This window comes from Myotis brandtii, unplaced genomic scaffold (genome assembly GCF_000412655.1).
Source record: "Myotis brandtii unplaced genomic scaffold, ASM41265v1 scaffold613, whole genome shotgun sequence".
In the NCBI taxonomy this organism is placed as follows: Eukaryota; Metazoa; Chordata; class Mammalia; order Chiroptera; family Vespertilionidae; genus Myotis; species Myotis brandtii.
In genome coordinates this window covers 1,896,705-1,908,852 of record NW_005370332.1, presented here as the reverse complement: position 1 = coordinate 1,908,852, position 12,148 = coordinate 1,896,705, and positions in this window count along the sequence as shown.

The following is a 12,148-nucleotide window of genomic DNA, read 5'->3' as shown; positions in this document are numbered from 1 at the left end:
GGTGTTTTTTGCTTCCTTGTATTTCAAATCTTTGACTTGATTCTTGGGATCCTCTAGTCTACTGTTGAATCCCTGTATATTATTCTTTATTTCAGTTAGTGTATGTTTAATTTCTGACTGGTCCTTTTCCAGTTTTTTTTGTATTCTCACTAAGATCCTTGAAGGTCTCGCTAAGTTCCTCAGAGGTTTCTAGAAGATTCTTGAGTAACCTTATAAATGTGGTTTTGAACTCTATATCCAGTAGTTTGCTTTCCTCCATTTCTTTCATTTGTGATATGTTTCTTTGTCTCCATATTTTGGCTGCTTCCTTGTGTTTGTTTCTATGTATTGGGTAGCTGCAAAGTCTCCTTGAGTTGATAGAGTGGCCTTGTGTAGTAAATGTCCTTATAGGGCCCAGTGGCTCAGCTTCCCCAATCACCTGAGGTGGACACTCTTGGTGCACCCCTTTGTGGGCTGTGTGCACAGTCGTATTGTAGTTGAGCCTTGATTGCTGTTGGTATCACTGGGAGGAATTGACCTTCAGGCCAATTGGCTGTGATGATCAGCTGTGACTACAATGGGAAAGCTGTGCAGGAGACACCCTTATGGGGCAGGACTTGCTTCAGTGGGGCTTTGGTGCTCACTGAGTCTGCCTCTTGAGTGTGTCGCTTATGGATGTGAAGAGTTGTAATCTGGTATGGTCTCACACTGATCACTGGGTACACTGGCTTTTGTGTGTTCAGAGAAGTGCAAAGTCATCCACTGCCTGTGGCCGCCCAGCAGGAACTACAGAGAGATATGCAGATTCCTCCTCTTTGTATTGGGTTTGGAAGTGCCCACATGAGGCTCAACTGTGAAGCAAGGCAGGCTGGTGCTTGTGCTGGCCTTGGGCCTGTTATTGATAGCTTTGGGGCTCCCTGACCCAGCTGCTGCTTGTTTGACAGGTTTTAGGCTGAGAAAGGACAGGCCATTCATATGCAAAAGCTGCTGAGCACAGCTTGGGTGGGGTTGTAAATTGGATGAGGTGGGTCTCAGGGAATCTCCAGGGCAGAGCAAACAGAAATGGCTGCCAGTCAGTCCTGCACCAGGGAGGTCCCAGCACAGGACCAATGACCTCTGTGAGCACCTCCATCTGGAAGAAAGCCGCCCCTGAGTTCCTGCCCTGGTTCAGACAGTCCAGTTTCTCCACATATGTGTCTGGGTCCCCCAGAGCCTTGCCCAACACTGGAGCTCAGACAAAGCGGGAGCTTATAAGTTCAGATCGTGGTATTGGCCTTTTAAGAGGAGTAGCTGGGTCTCCAGCAGCCAGTATGTCACTCAGCCCCAATACACACTGGTTTTTACAGCCCATAGTTCTTACTGCCAGTAGGGACTTCTTTCCCAAGCTTTGGGACCCTGGACTCAGGGTCTGGTGTCACGCTGGGACCCCTCACTCCTCCAGGTGGCCTCCACAGAGGCGGCCTCCCTCCTGATTAAAAAAGTAGCACATCTGGGTGCCGGACTAGCCCGTTCCATGCCTCCACACCTCCCACCAGTCTCAGTGCGCTTTCTTCTTTACCTCTCTAGTTGCAGTACTTCCACTCAGGCAGCTTTCCCACGGTTCTGGATGATAGTTGTTTTGTATTTTAGTTGTAATTTTGATGTGGTTGTGGGAGGCAGCAAGTACAGGCGTTTACCTATGCTGCCATCTTGGTTCCTCCTGAATTCTTTATCTGACAAATTGCTGGCTTCCATTTCATTTAGTTATTTTTTCTGGAAATTCCTCATTTTCTTTCATTTGGGGGTTGTTGTTTTTTGTTTACCCATTTTTGCTGCCCCTTTGGAATTGTTTCTTTGTAGCAGATCAAACTGCTATTTCTCCAAGACTTGTTGGGTGGCTTTTGTAGTAGGTATTTTGTGGGACCTAGTGGTGCAGTCTTTTAGATATCCTGAGCTGGTGCTCTAGGGTAGCCATTAACTTTAGTTATTTGGGTTCTCCTGCTGTAGTTGGGTCTTGAATGTTATTGTCCCATTCATGGATGGAGTCTCCTCTCAGGTTGGCTCTGTGGCTCACCTCTGACCATATTGTGTGAGCTGTTGTGGAGGTGCCGATTGAACAGAACAAAATACAACACAATAAAACAGGAAACAAAACAAAAACATACACAAGACCCTTACAGTACCTACAAAAGCCACTACTATGGAAGAGAGAATCAGGAAAGAGAAAAGAGAGCAAGAACTATAGAAAAAAAGAAAGACAAAACAAAACAAACAAAAAATTGCACAAACAGAAAAAAAAACATATAAAAGGGTGGGAAAGTACTATATAGATGCAGAGATGATATAAAGAAAATAAGAATAAAGACTTAGGGGAGTAGGGGAAGGAAAATGGTTTAAAATAAAAGAGGACAAAATTCAAAGAAAAGCAACGAAAGGAAAAGAAGAAAATATTGATGAAGAGAAAATAGAGGAGAAAGCAGAGAGATGAAAAAGCAGGAGAAAAAGAGAAGAGATAATAAAGAAAAAAAATTGAGTAGTGAAAAAAAGAAAAAATTTGAGTAAAGGAAAGAAGAAAATTAGATATATGAACAAAAAACCAAGACTAGAACAATAACAAATCAATAAAGCAGATAAATTGTAAAAGGTCAAAAAAAAGGAAAGAGAAGAAATATATAAAAATTATCAAAAAATAGGAAGAAAAAAGTGAAAAGGAGAAAAAGAGAAAAAAGTAAAGTAGCATTTGTTTCAGCAGTTTAGTGTCCCATGGGAGCTCCCATTGGATCCTATCCTTCTCTCTGCCAAGTCTGGGCTTCTTGTGAGGTACTTAGGTGCTAACCACTGTCAGGCTTTCAGCAACCTGCTTGAAGCTCCATGTGATCCATTGATCCACAGTTTGTGTCTGTCTCCACTAAAGTATGTTTGTTAGCAGCATGGGGCCCAGGGCTGGGTCAGCAAACTTCCAATGTTTCCCCAGGCTTCACTTTCACTTGCTAGCCAGTTGTCAATCTTAATCACTCAAAAGTATGTTTCTAAAAGGGCTTTATGTGGGGTGGGTGCTGTTTAGCTTTCAGAGAGTGTGGTGGGTGTTTCCCTGTACCAGAGCTACTCCTCCGTGAGTGGCTCAAAATATATTCTGCCCTCGGCTGGACATAGATCCTTGTATGGAGACCAGTGTGGTTGGCTGGAAATCTGAAGTTTTTATCAGCTCTCCCATGAGTGGAAAATACCAGTCTGGTTCCCAAGTTAGTGAGGCGGATGGTTCTTCCCCCAATCCAGTCCCAGGCACTCCTGAGATGGTTCATACCCATAGGATTTGTCTCTGCTTTTGTTTTCTCTGAAAAGGTCAAAATGCAGGCTGTGGAATGCAGGGCTCCTGAGGGTGGGACAGGCTATATCACCTAGGGCAGGATTTTTTTCTTTTCCTATCTGTGGCTAGCTCCTCTCAGGAAAAATAGCCATTTCGGTTTGGGATCCTATGATCCTGGCTGCTGCTATTCCACATCTTCCCACAATGCTGCCCACCCCAGCCTCTCCTTAGGCACCTCAAGTCCGCGTCTCCTTCCCTGCACCAAAGCCTTGGGTGAGTAGCTGCAAATGAAAACTCCTGTGCTCTGGGTTTAAAAACAAAACTAAAAAACAAAACTGTGGCTTTCTCTCCTATAGCCTTGTGTTTACAGGCTCCAGGCTCTCCTGCGACCAGCAGTCCTGCAGCCTTTCATGGCTGGATATTTTGTGGGCAGCTGGTCTAGGCTCTGGTGCTCTTGGCTGTGGAGCCCAGCCTGGGTTCCAGGCCTCTATCTTCTGAGGGAACAGACCCTCCCCTAGCCGGGAGCTCCCTCCTTGCTCTCAGCCTGCTGCCCCTGGTAGATGGCTCAGCTCCTTTTGTGACCTTGCCCTACCTAACTGGTCTCCAGGTGTTTTCTGTCCTTCCTTGATATAGCTCATCCTCAGCTGCCCCCCAGTTGGTAATTCCAGGTGAATGTTCTCCAATTTAATTGTACAGTGGGGCCTTGACTTACGAGTGTCCCGACTAACGAGTTTTTCGAGATATGAGCCGTCTCTCGGACGATTTTTTGCTTTGAGTTGTGAGCTAAAATTAGCTAAAATTCGGGTTACAAGCCAGCTTCAGATACCCCACCGCTAGTTGGCGCAGCGAACGTCACAGTGAACGCCACAACATCAGCCCAGCATCACGTGTCTCACTCGTTCACTTTTTGATTTGACATACGAGTAATTTGAGTTACGAGCTCCGTCACGGAACGAATTAAACTCGTAAGTCAAGGCCCCACTGTATTTTCAGTCTGGCTCTGGGACGATGTGCATAACATGTCTATTTGGCTGCCATTTTCGCATCCTTTCCTGCCTAGGTATGTTAATGTTCTCCTTTTGAAACTAAAGCATAAAATGGGGAAGAATATTATTTTAGCTACTTGTAACAGAGCTTCATTGAGAGAATGATAACTATTAGCTCAATGTCTTTTAATTCAGAACTTCTGATGTATGATGAAGTGGTAACTAGCAAATTTGCTATTCCTTGAATCTCTTTTTTTCCATTTTCCTTTCTTTCTTTCTTTCTTTCTTTCTTTCTTTCTTTCTTTCTTTCTTTCTTTCTTTCTTTCTTTCTTTTCCTTCTCTCTCTCTCTCTCTCTCTCTCTCTCTCTTTCTTTCCTCCTCCTTCTTCCTCTCCCTTCTCTCCTCCTTCCTTTCCTTCCTCCTTTCTTTTGCTTTTTAAAGTTTATTCTGAACTCTCTCAGGTTATTCCTTTTCACCCTCTAATCACTCTGGCAGCTGACTTGGATATGGGACAAATTGGTTCTCTAATACTTTACTCTTAATCGCCTCAACTGTATGCTTCATTTTCAGGATTTCTGATTGGTTCTTTTTTAAAGTTTCAATACCTTTGGTAAAGTACTCATTTTGTTTGTTGATTTGTTTTTTAAGTGCATTGAATTGCTTTTCTGTATTTTTCTCACATCTCATTGAGTACTTTCAGTACTGCAATCTTGAAACCTCTGTCATTTATATTAGTGGTCACCAACCTTCCAGACCTCACGGACCACCAGTCTGTGGACCACTGGTTGCTCCAAAGGTTTCCTTCAACCAGTGGTCGCCAACCTTTCGGACCACTGGTTGGTGACTGCTGATTTATATCACATATTTCCATGTGTTCCAGCTTGCTTTCTGGGGATTTTTCATTTTCTTTCTGATCATCCTTGTTACCATGGTTATTTATGGTATTTGCTGTTCTCGTGGTCGGCAAACTCATTAGTCGACAGAGCCAAATATCAACAGTACAACGATTGAAATTTCTTTTGAGAGCCAAATTTTTTAGACTTAAACTATATAGGTAGGTACATTGTTATTAACTTAATTAGGGTACTCCTAAGGCTTAGGAAGAGCCACACTCAAGGGGCCAAAGAGCCGCATGTGGCCCGCGAGCCATAGTTTGCCAACCACGGTCCTATATTAATGGCCTTCTAGGTATATAGCAGCTTTCTCTGAAGAGGTCTTTCTACTGTTTTCCAGTAGATGGCGCTGAATCACAAGATTTGATTTTTTTAATCTCTTTGATCTCCCAGACTTGACCACTGCTTCCATAAGACAGTACAGCCATGCTGTTTGGGGGTAGGGTTTGTTTTTGTCCTCACCATGATGGGACCCCTGACCTCCATGGGGTCCCACCCCAAGCACCCAACTTGGGGATCAGTCACAGAGGGAAACAGCAGTTCTACTGCAATAGCTCTTGGTTTACAGATAATATGCTCCTCTACCTGACACCAAGGGCAACAGGATTTGCGTTTTGGCAGTCCTAATGGTGGCAGGGCTCTGTGGTTCCATTTCTTTGTCTGAAACACCATTGCCCAGCCCAACAGTGGAGAGCCACATGGCAGAACCCCATGCTCTGTTAGGTGTTTGCTGGCTCAGCTTGCCCTGCTGAAAGCCCCTCCCCCCTCCCTCCCCAGCTCTCTGTTCTTCCCTGCCCAAGGAAGCGCCTGCTACTTCTGGCTTTCTTCCCTCTCCAGGCCGAGCCTCAAGATTCTGGTGCAGGGCTGTGTCTATGGGCTGTCTGAGGTTTTCTCTCTTCTCAGCCCCCGATTAATTCCCGGTTGCCCACCAGTAAATGTTTCAGTGCCCATACCTCTGTGTTGAGTAGGGAATTCTTTGTTGAATTATAGTTGGTTAACTTGTTGAAACGTCAGGGAGAGAGGCCAAGGGGATGTCTCACATTGCCGTTTCTCTGACATAACTCTCACTTTCTTTTTTTAAACTTCATTCAGAGCAATAGCTATGGCCTGGGAAAAACACATATAGGATAATTTTCCCCCCCGTACGTGGCAGAAGAGGACCAGAGAGGTTAAAAAATAATAGGATGAAGAGAAGGGAGATGACATTAGTGTTATTTAAGGTATAAAAGTGTAATACTAGGTGATATTACAGGTCAAAGGGACAGAAAAGGATGTTGAAAAAAAAATCTCATTCCATCATCTTGGTTGGAAACTATCCACTTCTGAAGTCAGCAGCTTGTTTTGTTGTCTTGGGCAGAAGCTGTCTACTTGCAGTCAGCGACTTCTGCAGGATTCCTAAGAATCTTTAGATTAAGGCAAGCATGTCAAACTCACGGCCTGTGGGCCTCATTCGGCCCACAATGAATACTTTTGTGGCCCAGCCAATATAATGGTATGTAAGAAACGTTTTAATAAAAATTTTGTAACTTAATTTTTACAAAATGTTATGCATCATAATCTACACTAATAAAAGAGAAAGATGCAAATTGACCGTACATTTGTGATGCCCACCAGCCAATCAGGAGTGAGTATGCAAATTAACCCAACAATGATGGTGGGTTAATTTGCATATGCAGGTGCCGAGCAGCTGGGGGCAGGGCGGCTGCTTGCGCGCACACCGGCACCAAGCAGCCTGGGTCCCAGGGACAGGTGTTCTTGGGACCCAGGCCACTCTGAACCTGTAGGCCCGTGCGTAGGCCTGAAGTGGCTGGGGTCCCGGAACAACCCCTGGCCACTTCAGGCCTACATGCGCAGGTGCCGAGCAGCCGGAGGTGGGGCAGGAATGCCCTCCGTGTCACCATGGTGGGCCTGTGGGCACTGCATACGTGCCGAGTGGCCAGGGGGCAGCGCGGGACAGCGAAAAAAACCAAGAGCTCGGGGAGCACCAGGAATTCTGGGAATTGCAGTTCTGGTAGCAGCCCCTGGACCGGACGCGGAAGCCCAGAGCACGGAGAGCACCAGGAATGCTGGGAATCATAGTTCTGGTGGCAGATGCGTTGTGGAATCTCCTAGACCAGTGGTTCTCAACCTGTGGGTCGCGACCCCTTTGGCGGTCGAACGACCCTTTCACAGGGGTCGCCTAAGACCATCCTGCATATCAGATATTTACATTACGATTCATAACAGTAGCAACATTACAGTTATGAAGTAGCAACGAAAATAATTTTATGGTTGGGTCACAACATGAGGAACTGTATTTAAAGGGCCAGAAGGTTGAGAACCACTGTCCTAGACACTAGAGCAAAGTGAGCCTGGAGCAAGTTACTGTTGCGGGTGGGGGATGGATGGAGAGCAAAGGTGAGAGACATAAGTAAAGTCAGAGTGTCAAGGAAAAATTAAAAGGAAGATATCCTGCAACTTCTAGGAAATTTCCACCAGTGGAGCAAAGAAAAAAAAAGACCTCTACTATTCTGTGAGCACAAAACCAAACCGGGTTGGGGTCTCAGACAATTCGCTCACATGATTGCAAAGACAGACAGAAACTCCAGGATTGGAGAGGGCTCCCCTGAGGGCTCCCAGATTGGAGAGGGTGCAGGTCAGGCTGAGGGACCCACCTCCTGTGCATGAATCTTCATGCACCGGGCCCCTAGTTATTAATAACGAACTACAACATTTGCTAATGACTGATTACTATAATTGTGTTGCATTCATTTCCCTTATGCGCCTTACACACAGGTGCACCATTTCTCTCCACTAATACTAGCAGTCAATATTTTAGCAGCTGATGGCCACATCATTAATCTTAGACTGACTTGTTTGGTGTGCATAACAGGAAATATTTCGCTTTTGGAGATCAAGAACAATAGGTTTATTTGTGTTACGCTTATTAATTTGTGCAGTTATTCAGTGTCTGGTAAGTTAATGTTCAAGAAAAATATTAATTTTTATTAACATGTTCTATTATTTTATGTTAACGATGACTCATTTATTTCAGCCCTTTGTATTCAGCATATCTCCATTGAAATAAACCTACATTTCTATGAAAATTGAAGCTTTTGTTTTTTTTTGTGGCCCACATAAACTTAAATCTTGTTTATTTGGCCCATGTTAGCCTTTGAGTTTGACATGCTTGGTTAAGGTCTTCTGATGAAATGGATGTTCAGTAGTTGTGGGAGGAAGTGATGGCATCTTTTAAGTAAAAAGTTTTATACATGTTAAAAAAATCTAAGTATCAATACCTTGAAGTTTTACTGATATGTCACTTGTTAAAGGTACCAAGTGACAAGATATTTATCAAGTCTCAAGGGAAGGTTTACTTCTGTTGCCTGTTTCAGAAGACCAAAGCTCAAGGTGGCGGGTCCTGGACAGGATCTTTGAAAATGTACTTTGTTTCCGATTGTCATGTAACTGGAGATATTTTATGAGTCTCCTGAAATATTCAGTCACATTAGCCTGTAATTGAGTAGAATCTGGGATTGGAAGTGAAATTTCCAAATGCACGAGGCAACCTTTTATTAACATTTGGGTCCTTGAGAGGTTTGATGTTATTGTCATCAGAGCTAATGTCAGTACTTTGGGCCTAGGAAGTTCGAGGGTTTTTGAGAGCTTTGATAATCATAATTCTAGAATTCTATTAATTTTCTTTAGTTTTTTCTGATAATATGACATAATTAAAAGTTAGAAAAATTTATTCTTTTTAAAAAATATATTTTTATTGATTTCAGAGAGGAAGAAGGAAGGAAAGAGAGATAGAAACATCAATGATGAGAATCATTGATTGGCTGCCTCCTGCATGCCTCCACTGTGGATTGTGCCTGCAACCCGGGCATGTGCCCTTGACTGGAATCAACCCTGGGACCCTTCAGTCCGCAGGCCGATGCTCTATTCACCCTGAGCTAAACCAGGTAGGGCAGAAAAATTTATTCTTATTGTCCTTTCTTTTGTAGGATTGAAGAGCAAATGTTTGTATTCCCTAATGGCCATTTCAGGAAACCTAAAGATAGTTTAGGCATGAAAGACATTTTAATAGTTTTATTATTCTGGATTTGGGATAGGCAATATTGAGAATTGTTATTAGAGGAGACAAGGTATAAGTCATACGTATCTAAGACAAGATATATTTATAATTAACATTGCAAAACCGTACTAGATTATAACCAGGCTAGAGCTGTATTGGAGGTGGAGCAGCAGCTATACCTCATATTAGCTAGGAGAGGGGGATATTTGTTCATTTCTGAGACTTGGACAACATTCATATTTTGTCTTTCATACAAGATAACGCAGTAGTCTTTTTGTCTCCTTTTATCACTATCAGAGGAGCCTTGTTGGATGTTGTTCTGTGAATTTGTTTCTGTCACAGGAGAACTGCGATAGGACTAGCTGTGAGGGCAAGGCCAGCTCCCATGTCAGGGGCTATTTTCTTCTTTCTCACCAGTAATATGGGACAGTGAGAGGGGAAATTGGGGATGCTGTTTAAATGTCTTACATATATTTTAAGTCTAAGCTGTTAAGCGTTACAAAGAGCCCTTCCCATGAAATCTAATGAGCGTAGCACAGTTTTGAAATAGGATTTTGAAATCAGAGAGCAAGTGTAGATCCATTCTGCACCTCAAGAAAGATTATCTGCAGGATTAAAAAAAAAATCTACCTGGGCCCTTTTAGCTCTAGTCAAACTTGAAACTAATCACCAGCTAAAGCATCACTTCACGTTGGGGGATTTATTGACCACCGTCCCCCTCCCCCGAACCAAACACATCCTGTCTACAATTGCTCAATCTACCCTTTCTGACTTGGTGCCACTACCTGATACAAACTCCATTGTTACACATGATTTTATGAGTAAGTGTTTGTGTCCCAGATATACAACCATAGAACTCAAGGAGAAGGATTTCTCATTCATCTTATTCAGACCTTCGACAAAAGCCTGGGACAAAGCAGTTACTTAATATGGTTTAATTGATTAATTATTAATGAAAACTACTTTAACAGAAGACTCAACAGAAAACATACTGTGAAAATTTCTCCATTCACTGGGAGTATGCTGAATAAAAAGTGACAAAAGAGGAAGACTAAAGCCTTAAGTTCTTCACTGAGGGACATTTCATAGTAAACAAATCTGATAAATTCCTCATCATGACTTGCTGCAAGTCCCTATACCTGCTGTTCAGTGGTTTTATATAAAAATGTTTCCCGGTAAGTGGTTGTCATGTCCATTTTGTTGGTCCTTCAAGTATACTTCCCCATGCAGTGTTCCAAGGAAGGTATATATACAGGTACAGAAAAAAACTGGTGAAAAATGACTAAGCATTGTGGCTTGTACCAATGTCAATTTCCTCGTTTTTTTTTCTTTGCAAAGGAAAATTTTTTTCAAACAGGCCATTTTTAAATTTTCTTTTTTGTTTTTTTTTGTTAATCCTCACCTGAGAATATCTTTTCCATTGCTCTTCAGAGAAGAGTGAAAGGGAGGGAGAGGGAAACATCAATGTGAGAGAGACACATCTACTGGTTGCCTCTGGCATGCACCCTGACTGAGAGCAACCCCACAACCCAGGTACTTCCCTTTAACTGGGAATCAAAAACAGGACCCTTTGGTGCATGGGCCAACACTCTAACCACTGAGCAACCAGCCAGGGCAAAATTTTATTTTTCAATTACAGTTTACATTCAATATTATTTTGTGTTACAATATAGTGGTTAGAGACAATCACATACTTTATAATGTGTTCCCCACAATATTTCTAGTACCCACCTGGTACCATACATAGTTATTACAATATTAGAGGCCTGGTGCACAGATTTGTGCACTGGTGGGGTCCCTCGGCCTGGACTGCGGGGATCAGGCTGAAACCATCTCTCTGACATCCCCCTAAGGGTCCCAGATTGCCAGAGGATGCAGGCTAGGGTGAGGGATCCCACCGGTGCACAATTGGGGCTGGGGAGGAACCCCGGGAGGGCTCCAGGGCCATCTTGCCCAGTCTGGATCGGCCAGACCCCAGCAGCAAGCTAACCTACCAGTCGAAGCATCTGCCCCCTGGTGGTCAGGGCACATTATAGCGACTGGTCCAACGGTCCAACGAATGGTTGGACACTTACATATTAGGCTTTTATTATATAGGATTATTGACTATATTCCCTATGACTATTTTATAACTATCAATGTGTACTTCTCAATCCCTTCATCTTTTTCACCCAGTCCCTCAACTCCCCTCTCCTCTGGCAACCATCCGTCTGTTCTCTGTATCTATGAGTCTGTTTCTGTTGTGTTTGTTCATTTATAGTGTTCTTTAGATTTCACCTATAAGTGAAATCATGTGGCATTTGTCTCTCTCTGACTGACTTATTTCACTTAACATACTAGGTCCATCCATGTTGTTGCAAGTGGTAAGATTTCATTCCTTTTTATGGCTGAATAATATTCCATTGATTATGCACCACCACTTCTTTATCCACTTGTCTATTGATGAGCACTTGGGTTGACTCCATAGCTTGGCTATTGTAAATACGGTGCATATGTTCTTTCAAATTAGTGTTTTGGATGTCTTTGGATATATACCCAGAAGTGGAATCACTGGGTCATAAGATAGTTTCATTTTAATTTTTGGAGGCTTTTCCATACTATTTCCCACCGTGGCTGCACCAGTCTGCATTCCCACTAACAATACACAAGGGTTCCCTTTTCACCACACCCTTGCCAGCACTTGTTTATAATTTCCTGGTTTTTTAAAGTCACGTTTCTCACTATGTAGTCTTTTCTAACTCCTGTTTTTTTTTTTTAAAATTGAAGTATAATTGACATATAACATTAGTTTCAGATGTTCAATATGATTCAGTATTTACATAGATTGTGAAATGATCACCACAATAAGTCTAGTTTACATCTGTCACCATAGTTACAATTTTTTTGTGTGTGATGAAAACTTTTAAGATTTACTCTCTTAGCAACTTTTAAATATGCTATGGAGTTT